Raw genomic sequence first — 20,415 nt, forward strand, 5'->3', positions numbered from 1 at the left:
CAGCATGCTCTAATAGTCTTACTTCTGCTAAGACTATTCAGCTGCAAAATAGAATAACAGTAACTAGGTGCTGATTTTTCCTACTCATCCTGCTACTAAGATTAAATCTGAACGCCCCTTAAAGCTTCTTCAGCTGCAGCAAAACTGTTAGGAAACCCCTGTTTCTCACATACTTCTCCCCACCACCTCAGCTGTATTTAACCAACAGCATGGTCTGACTTCACTTTTGTTTTGCTCACAGTTCTGTTATGTGGGTTTCAGCCAGATTAATGCACTCTTTCATTCTCCACTTCCTAAACTGGAACTGCAAGGCACTTGTTACAGAGCATAACAATGCAAGCTTATATAAAGCACAGCTTGCAGTGAGAGGTTTAGGTGAGATACTAGGAGGTAGTTTTTCACACAGAAGGTGGCTATGCACTGGAACAGGTTGCCCAAGGAGGCTGTGGATGCCCCATCCCTGGAGGCATTCAAGGCCAGGCTGGATGTGGCTCTGGGCAGCCTGGTCTAGTGGTTGGTGACCCTGCACATAGCAGGGGGGTTGAAACCAGATGATCATTGTGGTTCTTTTCAATTCAAGCCATTCTATGATTCTTTCTTTCTTCTTTTCATCTCTCTGATATTGTTGATCTTTAGAGCAGAGAAGTCCCCAAGAGGAGCCAGGTTCCCATTACACCTGTGCAATTACATCCTTGCTGCAACTCCACAGCTATTCAGAGATTATCTCAAAGTCTTTTAAGGTTTTACTAAGGTTATTTCTGTCCATAATATATTACATAGAACTTGGCTGATACCAAAGTATTTGTCCTGAAGCTATTGAATACAGATGCCAAAGACTAACCAGGCAGAGCTCTGTTCTGTGCCTCCTGCACATCAGCATCTGCAGGAGGTGAAAGAAACAATTTCTTCACTTTCTCAGCATAGTTTCTGGAAAGTGATCCATCTGGTAGGGAAATATTATTGCTTTGCAGGATTCTTCTCCCACTCATCCCTTCTAGTTTAGCACTGCTAAGAAAAAAATCTCTCAATGGGTCCAGGAAAGGATCCAAAACAGATTTTCATGTTTGTTTTCAGAGCTAGCTCATCCCACACTACTAGCACATATCCTTCCCTTTAGGTTTGGAGGCTTAACACAAGCAACTGTTCTGACATTTCACACTTGGAAACCTGCCTTCTACAAATCCATTTCATGCTCCTAAATTACTGTTTGGCTGCTTGTACTTCAGTCCATCTGTTTGGATGGCACAAAGCCTGCTTACAAGGTGATCTTCCAGTCTCACAACTGCTCACATCCAGAGAAGCAAACCAATTTTAAATACTCTGCACAACCCTTCTCCTGCCCTCACGTTGGTACAAGTCCTTGCTGCATAAGAAGCACTTCTTCTGTGCTTTATTGAATTTGTTGTCATTTGTGTGGCTCCGAGCACCTGGAGTGCTGCAGAGGAAATCTGTAGTTGTCAGCACTGGAAAGTGCCAAGTACACTTGTTGCTGTGAAGCCAAGGAAATGTTATGAAGCTCAGTGACACATCACAGTGTGAGAATTTTAATTGCAAGCACTCTGCAAAGCCAGGATCACCAGGAGCAGAAGGACAATGGTAGTAAAACTGAAGACAGAAACCACAAACAGTGGAGCTGAGTAGGTGAAAGCATAAGGCTCTGCTTTGTTTTAATAGCTCTTTTAAGACAGGCAAGAGCTAGGACATATTGGTTCTGCATTGCATCTAACTTTTCTCAAAGATCAGTGTTAAGTTCTATGCCATTCACTGAAAAATCATACAAGGCAGAAGACACATCTGTGAAGTACTGCAACACGCAGCCAACCTCTTCCAGAGTAAAGGACCTCTTGTCAGTAGGCTACTTTTGGGCTCTGCTAACATCTGTGCCTCAGCAACCACATGTACACCTACCTCTCCTGTGCTGCATGCGGGTACTTGCTGAGCACAGCAGGAAATATTTGCAGCACCTAGATGTCTGAAGCCTTAGAAAGGAAGGAGGACATCATCCATTTGGTACATAACTTTGCCTTGGCCAAAATCAGAATTCTACATTTTCTTTAACAGTTCTCCAAATCCCTTACTGGAACAAAGAGATGAAATAAGAAAGCCAGTACAATACTTCACTTACTAGAAAAATTTGCATGAGCAAGAGCAAGTCCGCGGTATGTTTTTCCACTCTTCCTTCAAGGAAGGCAATAACAAGCCAAGGAAAGCAAAGACAGCTTTCCACATACTGTATCAGCTGTCAGGGTGCTTTAGTGTGAGAGTTCTAGTGAAAAATTTCTCATTTCCGCAGTTGAAAATAATGTGACAAAAAAATTCCAAGTGAGCATTTTGACGCCTGAAAGAACAGTTTCTTCCTGTTTTAAACAGTGTTTTTATTAAAACTGGCTCCCTGTGCCACAATACACTTAAAAGGAAAAGAAAAGCATTTAGGAATTGACTGAATTTAGATTAAAACAGTGATCCATTATGTGCTCAACAAACAACAAACAACAGAATAAGCCCCTCAGCCCTGGCATGGCAACCGTACAGTATCAACAAGAATAGCATTCACTTGCTTGTTCAACAAAACCATCTGATATCAGTCAAGGTGAATTTAGCAGCTCTCGCACAGCACTTAGACAACATCTGTTCTGTATTGTAACAACCTTCAACGATAGTAATAAAAATATATCAGTAACAGCTAAAGCCCTCAAACAGCACTCAGATTCTGTTGTAAAAGAGACAAATAATTCTTTTTTGGGGATGAAAACTAGGTATGTAGATGGATATACATCTGTATATACTTGTATAGCTGTATAGCTGCATACACACACATATTTATATATAGACACACACAGAAAAGACACATTATTTTAGTTCCACATCCAGTTATGGACACCTCTGTGCAAGAAAGATACGGGGATACTGGAGCAGGCCCAGCAAAGAGGCTCAAAGATAATTAAGTTATAGGAGCATCTGTCATGGGAGGAAAGGCTGAGAGAACTGGGACCATTCAGCCTGGAGAAAAGAAAGCTCAGGGGGATCGCACAGATGTGCTTCAATAACCCTATGCATTTGGAGGTGAGAGTGGGGAGGGCAATGAAGAAGACGGACTTCCCAGCAGCACACTGTGAATAGACAAAAGGCAATGGGCACAAAGCAAAATACATGCATTTCCAATTATTTTTTCTTACTCCTTTCAATTATAACAGTGATGAAACACTGGAAGCTGGTGCTCAGAAAGGTTCAACTTCAGACATACCCAAAACCTGACTGGAATCAGTCCTGAGCAGCCTTTCTAACTCAGCTTTGAGCAAAGGGGTTGCACTAGATGATTTCCAGGGTTCTCTTCCAACCCCAGCTGTTCTACTACTTTGTGAAATTACAGACTATTACTATTAAGTCCTAAGCATATGCAAATGATAGCATCAATTCTGTATAAAAAGAAGATCATTTTTAAAAAAGGTAGAAAGAAGACTTTAAAATGTCACCAGTAAACTGATTCTTATATGCATAGATTTGTCACTGGTGTAGTGCCAACACATGACATGTATCTCAGTTTTCGTAACATCTTTGTGTGCAGGCATTCACGTGGGCACACAAATAGCTTTATGCAGTACGTACTTCATTGCAAACAGCCAGCTTGGCACTGTTAGACCAGATAGCTGGTCTATAACTCCTCAACACAGAAGCGTTTGGAGATTTTTCTACCTCTGACCTCTTCCATACATGCAAAGAGCAACTTGCTTTTCCTCTTTCTTTCAAGAGGCAGCTCGTTCCTCAAGAGCATCAAGCTGTGATAACCAACAGACTGTGATGGTTGTTCAGCCTGGGTGAAATCGCTCTTAGAACAATGTCCACAGCTCTAAAAAGAAACTCAACAGCAACACTCGTTTCTCAAAACTTCTTCCTTGGTAAAGTTACATACGTGTTCACCAGCCTTCCCCACCAAACAGAAGATACTGTTAATTTAGTTGTAGTTAGAAACATGTTGATAAAGGGAAGACAGAGGCTGAGACTTTCATGCTTGTATAAAGCTAAATTTTCCATGACCAACAAACCTCCCTCCCATTGCTTTAGCCCAGAACACATAGGATACTAGCATCAACATAACAGATGCAAGGTGCCTGATTAGCTGCCATATGGCTGTCAGTGGAGCACACCACGCTCGTGTGCCTCTCATAGGCCACGTACGTTTATCTCTTCCTTGTTTTCAGAAACTTTATTCTTTACCAACCATCCTGGGGTCACCATTGCAGAGGCACAGAATTTTGTTTGTTTGTAGATATTGTTTTTTTGGTTGGTTGGTTGGTTGTTATTTTTAACGTGAAGAAAAGTTCAAAGCCTTGCACTTGCATTGCCACACTGAAAACACAGAGCACTGATCTTCACGGCCACTGTCCTACAAACAACCTCTCTTTTCACTCTCTGTACAGTCAGGAAAGCTATTTGTCTTTTTAAAGCTCTATGGTATTGGGATTTGTGCCCCATTTGTTACCCACTCTCCTAAGTTCTTTGCATTACCAATCTTTAAACAGCAGCTTTCCATTTTACAAAGTGTCACCCTCTCGTGTATTATTTAACATTTATCTAAATTAAAATCTCACTCTATTTAAAAGTTGCCTCTTGCTCTAAAATCTCTTGATCAATCATTCTGTAGCTGGTTGGCCCCTATAAATCTGAACAATGCATGCTTCATTTTATCTTCCAGATTTTTTAATAGAAACCTTAATTGGTGTTTTCACTAATTAATACCAGACCAAATACTGATCCAGTGATTTCCTATTTGATGCCTCTCTCCCCACTGGTGCTTCATTGCTAATTATTCCTACATTGTAGCCCAGGAAATACTGTATTCATCTTAAAGGATTATGAAAGGCTTTTTCCTCCTCAATTCTTCCTCAAGGAACTTCCCACACACAGCAGCAAGAAGCCACACTAGAGTTAGATAACAGAAATCCACTGTGTTTTCTTTGTTTATTAAATACAAAATATTCTGGGGACTATTAACTGTCTGAACAGAAAAGATCAACTAATTTCATACATGTCTCACAGGAGAGTGAAAACATCTTCCTTGTTATACATTGGGCTTTCTGTTAGTCTTAGCTGCTTGACAGGGCAGTAGGTTAGAAAGGACAGGCTGAATTTCACTGCTTGTGAACCTGGCAGCCAGTTCATCTCCTCTATGCCTCTAATGTTCATTCAGGGTGAATTTGAATGTTTTCCATCTCTCACTCACAAGAGCCCAATGTGAAGTCCTTTTCAGAGGAAATTTGCCTCAGGTGGAGAACACTTACAAATCCAATACAGTCCTGATCTGTAACAACCCAGTTTATTTAAGAGAGTCAGAGACATGTAAGGTCAAGTTGTCTAGAAAACCCAATCTCAATGAAAGTGTAAGCTTTACAAAAACAGCATGCTGGGCAACAAGGACTACATCTGTAGATGTATTTGGGAACAAGAGACTCATGACAGAACTGAAGAATCATAGCGGTTGGAAGGGACTTCTAAGGATCACATAGCCCAACCATCTGCTAAAGCAGATTCCCCACAGTAGATCATACAGGGTAGTGTCCAGGCGAGTTTTGAATTTCTCCAGGGAAGGAGACTCCACAACTGCTCTGGGCAGCCTGATTCAGGGCTCTGCCATCCTCAAAGAAGTTTTTCCTCATGCTTGTATGGAGCTCCCTGTATTCCAGTTTCTGCCTGTTGCCCCTCGTCCTGTTGCTGCACACCACTGAAAAGAGACTGGCCCCACCCACTTGACTCCTGGCCATCAGATATTCATAAGCATTGATAAGATCCCCCCTCAGCCCTCTCCAGGCTGAACAGCCCCAGGTCTCCCAGCCTTCCCTTACAAGGGAGATGCTCCAGGCCCCTCATCATCTTTCACCTGAGCACTGAGCTTGTTAATAAAGTCAACCCTGGAGTACCCACGAGTTCGAGTCTCGACCTGGTTCCTTTCTTACTTCAATGAAATGGAAGTAGCATCTTCTCATATGAAATGGAAGTAGCATCTTCTCATAACACAGCTCTCCTACTTCAACCTGTTGTGCAGTATCTCCAGCTATATTTCCTTTTGGCTTTATACCTACGTAAATGTTTCTTCTTTTTTAAACATACTTATCCTTCCCAAGACAATTCAGGTATTTGAATCGAACCAAAAATAACTGACCTTTTCTTCAGTCTTCTCACAGTCTATAATGAATCTTTTCCTTCCTTCCCTAAAGCCCTTCCAAACATTCCCTAAGGAAGCCCTAAAATAAAGGGTACTTTATTTTATAACATGGGCTTTGTAAGGGGGCAGCTTGGACTCCCCCCTCCTCTTCTCACTTTATAAGAAATTAACTGTCTTATGATTTACAGATAGTACTTCAAAAATATTCTGGTTTTTTTTTCTTCTACATGAAGATCTCAGGTTTGAAGTTGGTGAAGCAAGCAAGCAAATATAGGAAATACTGCAAGGTTATTATATGACTTATCCTAGAGCAGTCAGTGTGAATCTTAATAATGACAGGGTATACAGGATCTAATTGAAAGCACGTAGGTACATCATTTGAAAGCTGGTAGAGAGTAAGGACCAAGAAGTACTGAGCACCTGGAATTCCAGGTGCAATTAATAGCTCATTTACTTAGCATCTACTGAAAAAAATGTACTCTACTTCATAAGAATCTCAGTTTCTAAAGGCCTACCTGCTAGGCTGGTCCATTTCTGTACTGATCAGATAAAAAGAAGAATGTGTTGGAAACCTACATATAGCAAAAGGAAGAACCAGCACAATAGTTTAGAGTTTAGAATAAAAGCTTGGCCAACAGGCTTCTGAATTTCATGTAGTAAATTGGCAAACGTCTGACTTGAATGATATTTGAAAGTAAAAAGACACTCAGAAAATGGATTCTGGAAAATTATTCTCGGTTTAGGCTTTCTCTGCTTGTATATCAAAGGACACTCTTCCTAGCAGCTGCATGTCAATCTGTTCTTTCTGCTTTTCACATGCTCTGAGAAATATTTTAGGATTGAATTAGCTGTCAGTTTTGGATAGCCTGGATCTCTAGTGCAGATGATATGCAGCCACTTTGAAGACATCAAGCAGAGAAGATTGCACACATCGCGAACGGATGAACAAAAAAGTGTGCCTAGAGAATGAAACAGAGCAGTATTTGCAGTCTTATTTTTTATTTCAGAACCTAAGGACGTGTCTAACCAGGAGTGCCCATAGCCAGATGTATCATCATCTTACAAAAAAGAGCTGCAGAAACACAAAAAATATGAGACAGGCAATGGTCACGAATACAAAAGCTTTTGTATGAAGTTCTTACTTGAAAAGTTGCGAACTGTTTAGAGTAGTCAGGAGAGAAAGAGGGAAATAAAAGACACAGAACAGAATAGGGTACAGCAAAGAAAGAGTGAGCTTTCCTTGCTTTTACTCCATACAGGGGAAAAACCAAGTCACGGGATATCTGAAACACAAGAAAGAAGTAATTCTTTAAGTTTGCTTTTGAATAAGATAGGAAGTAATTAAAATGTGGAATTTTTTTTTGCCACAGGTCATTTCAGAGGTCAAATGCTAATCAGATTCACAAAAGGATTGGACACATAAGCATATAATGGGGACATTCATGAGAAATGGTACAGGCTGGGATACAACACTGTATGCTTCAGGGCATAAGTCCTTAATCAACTCTAAGGAATTAGAAACCAGGCTATTATATGAAGTTATCCTGGCAGACAGAGAAATAATGATAACTTATTCATAATGCTTTTGACCCAAAATATAAGGGGAGGATATAAGCACAAAAGACAATATGAATAGCCCTGGAACAGGCTGCCCAGGGAGGTTGTGGATGCCCCGTCCTTGGAGGTGTTCAAGACCAGGTGTTCAAATTACAAGTGTTAGTAGATCCTCATCCTCACCCTCTAACTGAACAGATGTTGCCAGTAATGCTATAAGAGAAAGACTAGGAGGGGTTACAGAAATGCTGCCTCTGTTCACACAGGGTGAGTTGGCTGCACAGTGGCAGATGCAGCTCTCTTCAGAATATTCAGATAATACTGAGTAGAGAAAGAGCTACTATGTAGATTGAGCATAAAGGCATTGTGTTGAAAGATAACACATGAATATTTTCTTGCAGGTAGTAAAATTTCTTTAGCTGCTGGTCTTACCTTTGGTTCCGTGGCTGGTTATGGAGCTTACTGTGTAACACGTGATCCAAGAAATGTGAAGATATCATTGTGTAAGTGTTTTACTACAGTTTAAAACAACAACAGAACAAAAAAGACCTCACTGAAGTGCCTGTAAAAATCTTTCTTATTTTAAGCATCATGACAATTTGGTTTTTTCTTAGATTTTAGAATAGAATTGAACAGTTCAGCTTAGCTTACAAAATTCAAGAGCTTGCATGTGGAACTATTGGCAAGATAAAAGCAGCTCATTTACACGGAACCAACAGGTGTGTAACCACCTGGCAGTGCCTCTCTCTGCTGGATGGTTACGTAACTACGTACGTGTTGTGAAATCCAGCTGAGAAACATGGAAAAGTACTGGAATGAAATCATGAGAGACAGATTGGAATGTAGGTTGAGAATTAAAGGTGGTATAAGATAAAGACTTGCATGATGTTCAGTGTCCTTAGCTCTCAGTGAAACAAGTGGTTGATGTGGCGATTTTCTTCACTTCAAGAAAAACAACTCACAAACCATGCAGTAACTCATCCTAGCAAGCTTGCCATGATGCCCTCATGAAAGCAAAGAACTACAGTTTCTATTTAAGGGATATGTTGTTCACTTTATGTAACTGATTTGCAGTAAGAGTTACTGGAAACAGTGCGGGTGACGGAGCACTGGAACAGGCTGCCCAGGGAGGTGGTGGAGTCTCCTTCTCTGGAGATATTCAAGACACGCCTGGATGCCTACCTGTGCGACATGGTGTAGGGAACCTGCTTTGGCAGGGGGGTTGGACTCGATGATCTCTGGAGGTCCCTTCCAATCCCTACAATTCTGTGATTCTGTGTGATTCTGTGTAATAGAATTGGCAAAAATACAAATGAATCAAATATGAAGACTTAAGAAAACAAAACCTCAGCTTTCTTCTTAAGGAAAAACAAGAGTTGAAATATCAGTTCATTGGCCAGAAAGAAACAGAACGATTCTGTGGTTAAGCCCAGGAAGGTGCCAATATGAGGAGGCAGAAAAAATGTTCCAAATTTGCGAGCAGAATAGAAAAAAGCTTTGTAATTATAGAGAGGGTGTAAACACAACTGCAGCATATTGAAGAAATAAATTATGTTTTTTTATTAAAACAAAAATTATAAGTGAAACAAATTATGGAGCAGATGCAGTATTGACTAGTTAAAAGTTCCATTAACGTAAGATCTTCTCTGAGGGATTCAGTTTGCCTCATTTATCTGCTATTTGTACTTTCTCATTCTCAGCCCTGTTGTGGTTCAATTCTTGCACAGGCAGAAGGTAACAAAGAAACAATCCTTCCCCAGCAGCTCTGAAAGTTATTGATAGGAGAGGCTGATGAAACTTGAATTACGTGTTTGTGCACAGAAATGATCACTTGACAGGGTTGTTATCCTTATACCTTTTAACCGTATCCACTAAATTCTCAAAGAGGGAAGTCAGGAAAAGTTGCCACAGATTATCTTTCTCGTAAAGCAAATGTGATGAACAGATTCCAGCTGTGAAGTATGCAGCATCATTAGCTGTTCTTAATCTAAACAGTGTGCATATTGATGGACAGTCTGTTTGTTGCTGTTGTGCACTTCTTCATTATCCCAGCATGGCGTCAGATGAGTCCGATAACAGTGTTCATAGACAGGCATGGACACAGCTGTCATACAATATAGGTTGCTTGGGACCATAAGAGCCAGAACCTGAGCTCAAAACTTGCCCTGGGTGAACAGGGCAAGAGAGACACTCACTGTGTCCTCCCGTCTCTCTGTCTATGGCCATCACAAGGAACTGACTAAGCAGAACAGGCACAGTGTCTCCCAATGGACACTTCAGTCGGCTTCCAACAATCTACAGGTCAAGAATTTCCTGCATCAGAAGTGGTGCCATAGACATAACAGCCCAGATAATTTTTCCTTGCATAAATTTATGTAATTCCTCTAGAAGTGCATATCACAGAATCACAGAATTACAGAATTATGAAGGTTGGAAAAGACCCAGAAGATCATCCAGTCCAACCATTACCAATACTTCCCAGCTAAATCATACCCCTAAACACCTGGGACCTGCAACATGTGATAGCAGTGAATTACACTACTTAACTTTCCTCCATCTCTCTCTTTTCTTTCTTTTTTGTGAATCAATCTGAGTTCCTTGAAAAAGCAAATATATATATACAGTTGTGTAGATAAATGACTGCTGAATTCTTATGAGAGACTAAGAACAGGCCTTGATCTGGTACAGCTATAGAGTATCAGTTGATTTGAACACTTTGCTACTACCACACAGGCAAATATCATATTTCAAGATCAGAGATATAAATAAAAGGATTCTTGGAAAGAAATGATACGATGCTTTTTGTTTTTGTAAAATCTGCAGACAAAACGTCGAGCAGATAAAAGCAAAGGTAAAGGACATAACGTAAGCAGAAATTTTATTGTGAAGATACCAGCAGGGACTAAACATGCAGGGCAATCATAGAGTCAGCACCATTTATCACTGCAAAAAGACTCAGCACTCCCGTTGTAATCTTCTGTTTCTATGGAAAAGCTATTCTGTTTGCTTTCTACCCATTATGATAAATATGACACAATGATTATGCACAAATACCCTTTCCAAATATAATTATGCTTTCATGATAAAGAAACAGTACCCAATTTGCCATTCATAAAATATTTAAGGTATGGTTGGGACAAAATTATCTTACTGATACTCCATATGTGTTACTTAGTGCAGCATATAACTGGGAAATGCTCAGTAACTCTATGGATTGTACAGAAAATTTGGGAAGTAATGTTGCAGTACTGGGACAGATAACTATATCAAGAGAATATCATTTACTGCTGGTGCCAAAATGCAGCCACATTTTGTTCCTCTGTTTCTCTGCAATGGGATTGTACTCATGTGGGATTACAATACTGTGCCCTTATACTTCTTGTCACATTGCCTTCTGAAGAGCAGGAAAACTTGTCCCATCCTTGAATATTTTTTTCTTTGGACAGAACGCATTAGATTGACAGAGGGGTTTTCAAACTCAGCTTTCTAGTGAGCTTGTTACCAAAGCTAGCTGGGTGTATGTGCATGTTTGTGTGTATGTATAGGTGTATGGACCCAGTTTAAGGCTTAGCTTGCAGCACACTTCTAGCCCATCCCTGAGTTGCTCCAAGCAACTTCAAGGTATTGATGCTCCCCAGTGTCTTGGAACTGAAATCACTCTCTTCCCCAGCTGCCATCAGCTCATGCCAATGGTGCTCTACTGGCTTTGAAATAGTGATGAATAGGGAAGTTTCCATTGTCCTCATGTATCTACATTCTTTTGTTTTCCTTTTTTTTTTCCTTTTTTTTTCCTTTTTTAATTGAAATATCTATTTAAAAACTCCCTGTGTGTGGAACAATAAACTTATTGTTGGGATGGGGTTATAAAGAGGTATATTTCATGCTTTCAGTACAACACTTATTAAGTAGGTTTCTCATGGAGTTAATGCTGTTTTAATTGTAGGGAAAAGGCATCTCACCTTCCCATGTTTTTTCTATTTAGAGCCCATCTCCAGCAGCTGGATCAGTCCATCACACCATAGATGCATACAGCGCATGTGCATGTGCATTCTCCTTCTGTTCATTTTTCCAGGACATTCCATGAAATAACGTGATGACATTACCCTGTGATTTACTACTGTTCCCTTTTGCTTCTCGTATCTCTCCAATGCAGACTGCAGTAAGCTAACCTTCTGCTCTGTTGTCTCAATGCAATTTCCCTTATCACCTCATGGGAGCTAAGTCCATACCTTCTTCATAAGCCTTTGATTCTGCTTTAAATAACAATCTTCATATTGACTTTACAAAAAGTGCACTGTGCTCCCTGCTGTCAATACAATTTGGTTCTGTAAATAGATGTATTATGATACTCTTAGGAAAAAATTATTAACAGTGAAAGAAAACAACATTTGCCTAAACTGCTGATTGTCCACCTGGGAAGCCTGAATATCAGAATCATCTGTATTTATTTTTATACTATATCACAATTTGTGTCAAAAGTACTGTTATTTCATTCTCTTGATTAAATGGGCACACAGAGTGCCTGCTAATGGAAATTAAATAATGCACTGTATGAGAGAGGAGAAGGTTGCTGTGGTAGAAATAAGTACTTCTGGTGAAAAGGAAAACAGTCTTTAATATCCATGTTCGTGTGTCAGGTAGAGTATTCACATATAATCTACCTGATGCATTTGCAAGGAGTTCTCACAAGACATGAAGTGAAGGCAGCTGGAAATGCAGATCAAATCTCAGCTAAGGGTGAGGGGTTCTTTAGGGCCCAGTACCCAGACAGTCTGTTACAGCCACTATGATTCAGTGTACACTGGTATTCTATCAAGTGGATTTTGCCACTACTGATTCATTGCATCCTGATGACAAAATAGCCATATATAAAAGCTTTTCCTGTCCTCTGGCCTAGATTCTAGCTTAAAACTGTTTTAGCTTTGGTAAGAGATCTACTGCAGCATTTCCTGAATGTGGTGCAGGCAGAAGAGAAGTATTTCTTTCTCAAACTCATTACCTGGACTCCTACTCTTCTGGTTGCCTCCCCACCTTCCTGGTAAATAACCACGCTGTAATCACCAAATGGTTGAATGGTTGCAGTGTCATACAAAACTTCAGTGTTCTAGTGCTCTAACAGATAGTTGTAAGATGCATCCACTATCAAACATTTTAAATAAATCATTCAAAATACCTAGTATTAAATTATAGGATGCATTTAATTCCATCTTTCGGCTACTTTCTCTCAGTGTAAAATTATCTCATGTATTTTGTCCAGTGGTGGGCGCATATGTAGAAGTAACACAGATGAAATACATTTATATGAATAAGTTTTACTGTGTGTTTTCTGCAAACAAGTATGAAAACAAAGTCTTGCCTCCATTCTTAGATTCAGCTGCGACCCTTCCTACCATGAGCTGAAAGAACACTAGAAGGCAAAATAGGCATTTCACAAGAGCACTGCATATGCTGCACCTTTTCTGCAAATGAAAAGCTTTCACTTCTGTAGCTGACGTTACAGTGCCATTGTATAACCACAGTACTGAATCTAAAGAATATCATGAAAGTTCAAATGAAGGACATCAGAAGACAATTTCTAGTGAAGATGTTCTGATCTGAATCCAGAGTACCTTCATTGAGGTTGTGCCAGGGTTTACACTGGGATACTATAAAATGCCATTTATTAATGGGGCCACATGTTCAAAAAAGACACTGTTATTTGTCTTGTTATAATGGCACCACTGTCAAGGTCACAAGATACCCATAAAATTATCACTTACAATGCTATCCTTTTTTTTTTTTTTACAGTCAAGCAGCAGTGCTCAGAACTGAAGTGTTGCTGTCTTAGTTCCTTTTCAGTTCTAAAACGTCTGCAGTGCTCATATACTCTTTCATAGAATCATAAAATCATAGAACCATAGACGGGCTTGGTTTGGAAGGGACCTCAAGAATCAAGTTCCAACCTCCCTGCCACAGGCAGGGTTGCCAGCCACTTGATCAAGTACTCGATCAGAGTTGGATCCAATCCAGCCTGGCCTTGAAAACCTCCAGGGATGGAGCATCCACAGCCTCTCTAGGCAGCCTATGCCACCACCTCACTACTTTCTCAGTAAAACCCTTCCTCTTGATATGTAATCTAAATCTCCCCTCCTTTCATTTAAAACCATTCCCCCTTGTCCCATCACTATCTCCCCATATAAAAAATGTTTTCCCTCATATTTATAAGCTATTCTTGAATATTGGAGGGCCTCAATGATGTCTCCCCACTGCCTTCTCTTCTCCAGACTGAACAATACCAGTTCCTTCAGCCTGTCTTCACAGGAGAGGTGTTCCAGCCCTCTGATCATCTTTGTGGTCCTCCTCTGGGCCCTCTCTGAAAGCTCAACATCTTTCTTGTGTTGGGGGCCCCAGACTTGGATGCAGTACTCCAGGTGGGGCCACACAAGGGAAGAAGAGAGGGGGGCAATCACCTCCTTTTCAGCCAAAGGACAATTCAAATTTTTCAGCATAAGTATAATTTCCTCAATTGCACAATTGTCCCAGTTCATCATTTCTGTCAGGTGAATATAGCAAACAAAACTATCCTTTATAGCAATGTGTTATAAAGAAATACTGTTTACACAGAGAGTAATTTTGACTGAGATGAAGAACAGAAATTACCAGGCACTACAAAAAGAACTTTTTGGGTAATCATGGGCATATGGTCTCTACTGTCAGGGAAGTCACTCTGAAACTGCATTCCTCCCTCTTCAGCATGAAATTCTGACTGTATCAAAGGTAAAGGGAATAACCTTATTGATTCCACTGAGAGAGAGTTTTCACCCCAGTCTTGTTAAAGACTTTTAACATTTAGCTAGTTACTCCACTAATAGGTTCCCCTCTGAGCTTGCAGTCATGTTTGGAGCGCTTCACCCTCACTTCACCTACAGCTCACAGCTAAAAGTCTTGCATCTGAAGCAGCAGAGCTGTTGATAAATATGATAAAAATCACAAAATTCAGACAGGTATTAAAAAAAAGTGGTCGTGCTTCCAGTGAAATGAGTTGTCATCTCTTTTCATGAGATGAGGCGCTAAGGTTAGAACGCCTACCACCTCTGTAACTACTCCTAAATATTTCTAAATCTTTTCAAATTCTCTGACTGGTTTAAAGCCTTAAGCTTCTACTAGATGACACAAGTGACAGGTTGGGCAAATCAATTTTAGTATGCATCATAGCAAGTTCCACTGAGAGCTTTATCAGCTGCTTATAAATGCCTGAGGAGAAGGTTGATAAAAACAGCTACGCAGAAAGATTAAATGTATTCCCCACGTTGGCATTCATATTGACTCAGAGCTCACAAAAACCTCATGAAGTATTAGCTGCAAAGCAATATCCATCCAGTCTGCTCTTTAAACAGATTACATGTCATTCTGTCAATCAGGACCTTTCATCAGAAATAAAGCAGGAAGAATAAAACAGAAGCGAGAATGTACAGACAATTCCCTTGCCTCAAAATTTGCTGCTTTTACAAACACTACACACAACTACTACATGAAAGGCCACAGAAAGAATGATATTTGGACGAATGGGCTGCAGACTGCAGCAATGAACATCTGTGTTTGTCCTGGTAGCTTATTATACCACATGCCAAAGGACCAGAGAAACACAGAAGAAGGTCTTATATTCCCACTCTTACTAGTCTGCAGTAAATAGTGCAAGTAGGATGCCTGGTAACATCTATTGGCAAACATGTACATATCAGCTGAAAGGCAAATGGACAGAATAGCTCTGTAGAAGTTACCTACTTCAGTGCTTCTCGGGGCTTTTTTACCACTTGCTCATCACATCTTAGATGACACATTTGCTGAACAATTTTAAAAAAAACAAAAACCTGTTAGCAGAACATGCAGCTAAATATAAATAAAGAAGCGAGTAAAAATCATGGTCAGTGAACATGAACAATACCATTTCATGTTGTTTCTATATATGAGAAAAAGGTACATCTAAATCTGATATATTTTTTTTCAGCTTAAAGTTTGGCTTTTTCTTCCAATAAAAGAAGTCTGAGAAGCAATAGTATGGCCTATTGTTCTGACCTAAACTTCCCGTTGGTCATTTCTCATAGTTTTGTTTGCTCTGAAGTCAAAGGGTTCCACTGATGGACATTCTGCAACTTCCACAAGCAATGCTCAAATCAAGCTAGTGATCTGCTTACAAGTAATCTGTTGGTCCTGTGATTCACTCACTTCCGTGGCTCCTGTGATTCACTCACTTACCAGTTTCATAAGAAAATGAAGCAAAAGAACACAAAAACCATGTATATTTCAGACATTCTTTCATTCTTCTCTGCAAAAGAACTTTAATTTGAAGAGAAGAATTAACAAAGAATAATTAAAATCTAAATATGAAAGAATGAAACATTAAAAATCATTCATCCTGAAGACAAAATCTATGACCTAACTCAACCTTGCTCTGAAAGTCTACAGAAATGTTGTAGTGCTAGGAAGTTAAATCAGCCAGTGACTAGCATTATTTGATAATATGGTATTATGAGATACTATGATACGATCCTTTCACATTTGCAACTTTTGGATTGGATCAATATTTATCCACAAGGAACTGAAAGGAAGTTTTGCAGTGTTATTCTAGTACCTACCTGTAGATAGCAGAGAAAAATGACTGTTACAGCTGCACAGCTGGCTAAACCTGTTCAGAAAAAGCTTGGCATGGGAGGAGTAATGCTGTACCTCAGGAATTAGGGATCACACACTCCTGTTATTGGCACATGAAACGTGTGGAAAAATATTACAAAATCTGCCTTCAACTCTTAAGAGTGAGCCAACGTGTCCCATCTGGTATGCCAGGCTCACGTCAGGATAAGTGTGCAGCAGTTTGGGTGCTGCCATGAAGTGCAAACAAAGGTGTGGTACGTGGGAGGCAGGCGCTGTCAGCTAAAAAGCAATTTGTTCCATGGTTGTACTGTTCCTTGGGAAATATCTAACGAGGTAGTAAAAGCAGCATAAATGGTCATCTCTGGGACAGATTTTGTGCTATGAAACCAAATTCCTTACACTCCTAAGAATACAGCCACTGCTGTCTGATTACCTGAGAGCGTCCATCACTTCTTTTTACTGACTTGTCAAAATCAGCAATATTGTTCTTATATAGAGCCTGCGAAGGGGCAAGGTCAGTGGAGATTCCTCATTCTGGAATTCATTTTTCCTTCCCGTCCAACACAGTCCCGGTGCTTTGACTGGAGCACTCTGTGAAAGACAGATTATATCAGCATGGTTTCAAAATACATTTGCTTGCTGTGTGCACGTGAATATGAATTAATAGTACTTAAAAGTGCTTCAGAGCTAGTGGAACCTAACACTGGTGGAAACAAACATCAGACATGCAATGATTCTCTGCAGGGAGCTAAGGACATTTTCTCTTCCTTTTGTATCAAAAAGCAAGATAATTTTCTATCGGTTTAGCTTGCTGGACATGAGATGAAAGATATGAAAAGAGCTAGTAATTAAGTATGGTTAGAAGGCAATTTATTAAATATAATTTTTTTTTTTTCCAAATAATCCTCTGAAACAAGGCTTGTCACACTGAACCTTCATGCTGTGTAACCTTTGTTTGTGAACCTCAAGTGATAAAAAAATAATTCCTTCCTATGCAAATAGGCTGATGTCCCCAGATGCTGATCAATTATATAGAAAATTCCCTAGGGTATCAGATTATTTTGTTATCTGAAATTGTTCTTTGGTATATTTCTGTGTACAGGTAACCAAGAACACGATACAGTGCAGATGCCTCCTTCTTACCTTAACTAGTAACTCCAGGAACTAAAGGAACACTTTAGCACTGCTACCTGTGCTAAGGACAAAACAATTTCTATTTTCAAGACCATGCAGCTTTCAGTGACCATTTAAAATTATCCCTTATTCCAAATGAGAAATGTCTGGCCTATCATATTAGCCTTACACTGTGGGAAAATTAGAAGCTAAATGCAACAGCTCCAAAAGGAAAATAACTTCTTCCAACATATATTCTCTAGAGGATCGTTTGAAGAATTTATATGGCAAACTGACCTTGTAAAATACCTTGATATTTTTCAAATACACTGCTATTTTTCAGTCTGATGTAGTCAGTGCGTAACCTTCACACCCTTGGAAAATGTCTAACTAAAATCAAAGTAACTATTCAGAGTAATGTCATAAAATGCAAACCGTGTGTTAATTCAAACAACCACTGCTATGGTACAAACCTTTTAACCAGGATTTTTTTTTTTTTAACCAGGGCATCTCCCTGGATGCTAATTTAGTGCAATTATACTTAATGATGGTGAGTCTACTTAGCAGAGATGCATTCATTCAGTGACACAGGGAGATTAGTATTAGCAAGCTTTTAAATCAGCACGAAATGCCAAACTTCACTTCCATCACGAACAGAGTTTCCAGCATTAATAAGGAAATAAATGCCAAAGAAAAATGAAATGCTGTGAGTGATCTCCTCACTGCCATATTTCTTTCTTTGTTGGTACTTTATGCCACAGTGACTCTTTTCAGAAACTTTTTTGCCTCTCCTTATCAGGATGGCTGTTTCATTGCGTCGGCTGTCTACCAGCTCAGAGCATTCTACTGAATTAATGCAGAGATTTGCTGAGCTTTACCCACAGAGATGAGCAGATGTGGCATTCCTGCAGGTCTTACAATAAGAAAAACAAAGCTCATGTACTGTATGGGTTGAAGCACTGAAGATGCCTTGCAGATATGATTAATTCCTTAGTGTACCAGACTATCTGTCTCTTCAGTTTTAAATCACTGCTACAAATCACTATTGGAAGAAATTTCTGTCTTATTTATGTTAAGTGATTATCACTGTATAAGACAGATGTGAGAATTAAGGTAAAGAAAATAAGAAAAAAATATATATACATAATGTAGAAGTCCAAAATAAACAAGAAAAAGTGGCTTGGTCGTTATTCAAAATGCCCAGCAAGTAGGCTGGCTTTTTTTTTATTGTTTTTTTAACCAGCAATGTAACACCAACTCAAATTACTCCAGGAATAAGAGCACAAACTCGATTTCCATTTATCCCTGCAGGTTATCTTTTGTGCCACATAAACAGAGGAAGAGATGTCTACTGGAAGGAAAAAAATAAAAAGGAAGAATAAATTACTTCTAGAAAAGAACTAATGAACAGTTAATTAGTATCCTTTTTTTCAGCAATCTATGTGTAATTTCAAGACCTAAAGCAAAACCTGGCTGTTCCTGTGGAGATTTCTGGAGTGTGCAAGAACAGGATGGTCCTCTATGTGAGGTCTGTGCCTGAACACAGTCCCTTTCCTACTGAGTTTTGGCCCTGCTGCAGCAATCCCATGTATTCCCAACTTGCTTATTCTCAAATCAGAGGGCTGTGCTGCTTGCTCTTGACCTGGATACACTCAGCTGGCCCAGAGCAACACTTCACAAAAGGGACCATAGTAATACAGCTTTTTTTTTTGCAGAAAAATCACTACTAGTGACATTTTCAATTTGTTTTATTTCAGATAATGAAAAGGAATGGGAGGAAGAGGTACAGCATCTATGTTTTGTTTTGTGCTTTACGAACTTGAGAGTTTTCTTCTTTTATGGTATGTTTTATATGTTCCTTGTCTCACTGACTAAGCTCTTCCAGTAAGGATATGGAATTTCCTTCCTCCACAGAAAAAACTTCCTGTCTTTTGGCATCTTTTGAAGCAAACATGCAGGCCCATTTCTCAGTTGCTTAGTGCAGCTCTTACAGGACCACTTCCTTACTCAGATAATGGCCTCAGCTTGTGGGCTAAATCATAGCAAGAAGCTCTTGAATTATGTTGAGGATAGAAACAAGCTTTTGCTATAAAGACAGATTTCTGTGTGATACTTACTTCAGTGGATGAGTGGGATTATTCTGTACTCCATTCTCCAGTCACTGAGGAATCAGCTGTGTGCACCTAAGCCGTTGGTTATACTCCCTTGTTTTTTGATAGCTTCTTTTAGGATCTGTGTTCGGCTGGACTGCTCCCACGAAGAAATATGCACCTTGGTAAATCAGTTCCTGAAGCTGTAAAAGTGTAACGAAGTGAACAGAAAATACTACTTGAGTAAAAACACAAATTCCAGCCTTTTCATTTCGACATAGAGCTAAATTCTCCTCAAAGGACACACAGGCGTTATCCTCTCTGGAAGAGAGTCCTGAAGACTGAAATGTTCCCCACTTGTCTGTACCATCTTCCTTTCACTGCATCGTCAGTATCCTGCTTCCCTCCTCACTGCCCCTTCCACAAACATCAGTGTCTCCTTCTATGAAGAAGCAAGAGCCTCCCTGCACACGGCCTCTAAACAAGAAGATGCTGCAATCACAAGTTTCTAAACCTGTATTTTTATATATGACCTGCCTGTGCTAGTTTTGACAGGCAAAAGAAACTAATGTTAAAGCAATAACAAAAACTTGGCCACACTTAATTTGTATAATGTAGTGACTTACAACAACTGTGTGTTACTCAAATTGTATTTCAGAATACTTACAGAATGTAAATGATCCATAGAAGTTCCCAGATTCTCCTCCCTCCTACAAAACTATGGAAAAGTTCCTCTAAAATATGAATGTACAAAAGACAAATATGAAATCTGAATATAAACGATGTAGGATCTCCTGAGTATTTTCTGAGGAGTTTCTGAAATTCCTAACAAGCTGTTAATAATGCAAAGAATTTCAAACAATGAAC

At 39.6% G+C, this 20,415-nt stretch overlaps 1 protein-coding gene across 5 annotated transcripts in view; it reads right to left on the bottom strand.

Annotated features, from left to right (window-relative positions):
* Nucleotides 1–20,415, bottom strand: part of ATP2C1 (ATPase secretory pathway Ca2+ transporting 1) — an 88,949-nt gene that overhangs the window by 58,545 nt on the left and 9,989 nt on the right. For 4 of the 5 annotated variants that reach the window (XM_085538249.1, XM_015854047.3, XM_085538254.1 and 1 more), the window contains exons 4-5: nucleotides 19,576–19,751; nucleotides 16,779–16,936 (exon numbers count right to left, since the gene is read on the bottom strand). The gene's annotated coding sequence lies outside the window, so the exon portion shown is untranslated. Of the gene's footprint in view, nucleotides 1–16,778; nucleotides 16,937–19,575; nucleotides 19,752–20,215; nucleotides 20,278–20,415 lie in introns of those variants that run through there. The other variant, XM_085538251.1, reaches the window with a different exon arrangement.

The sequence above is a fragment of the Coturnix japonica genome, chromosome 2, assembly GCF_054131305.1.
Source record: "Coturnix japonica strain WE chromosome 2, WE-NBRP24, whole genome shotgun sequence".
NCBI classification, from domain to species: domain Eukaryota; kingdom Metazoa; phylum Chordata; class Aves; order Galliformes; family Phasianidae; genus Coturnix; species Coturnix japonica.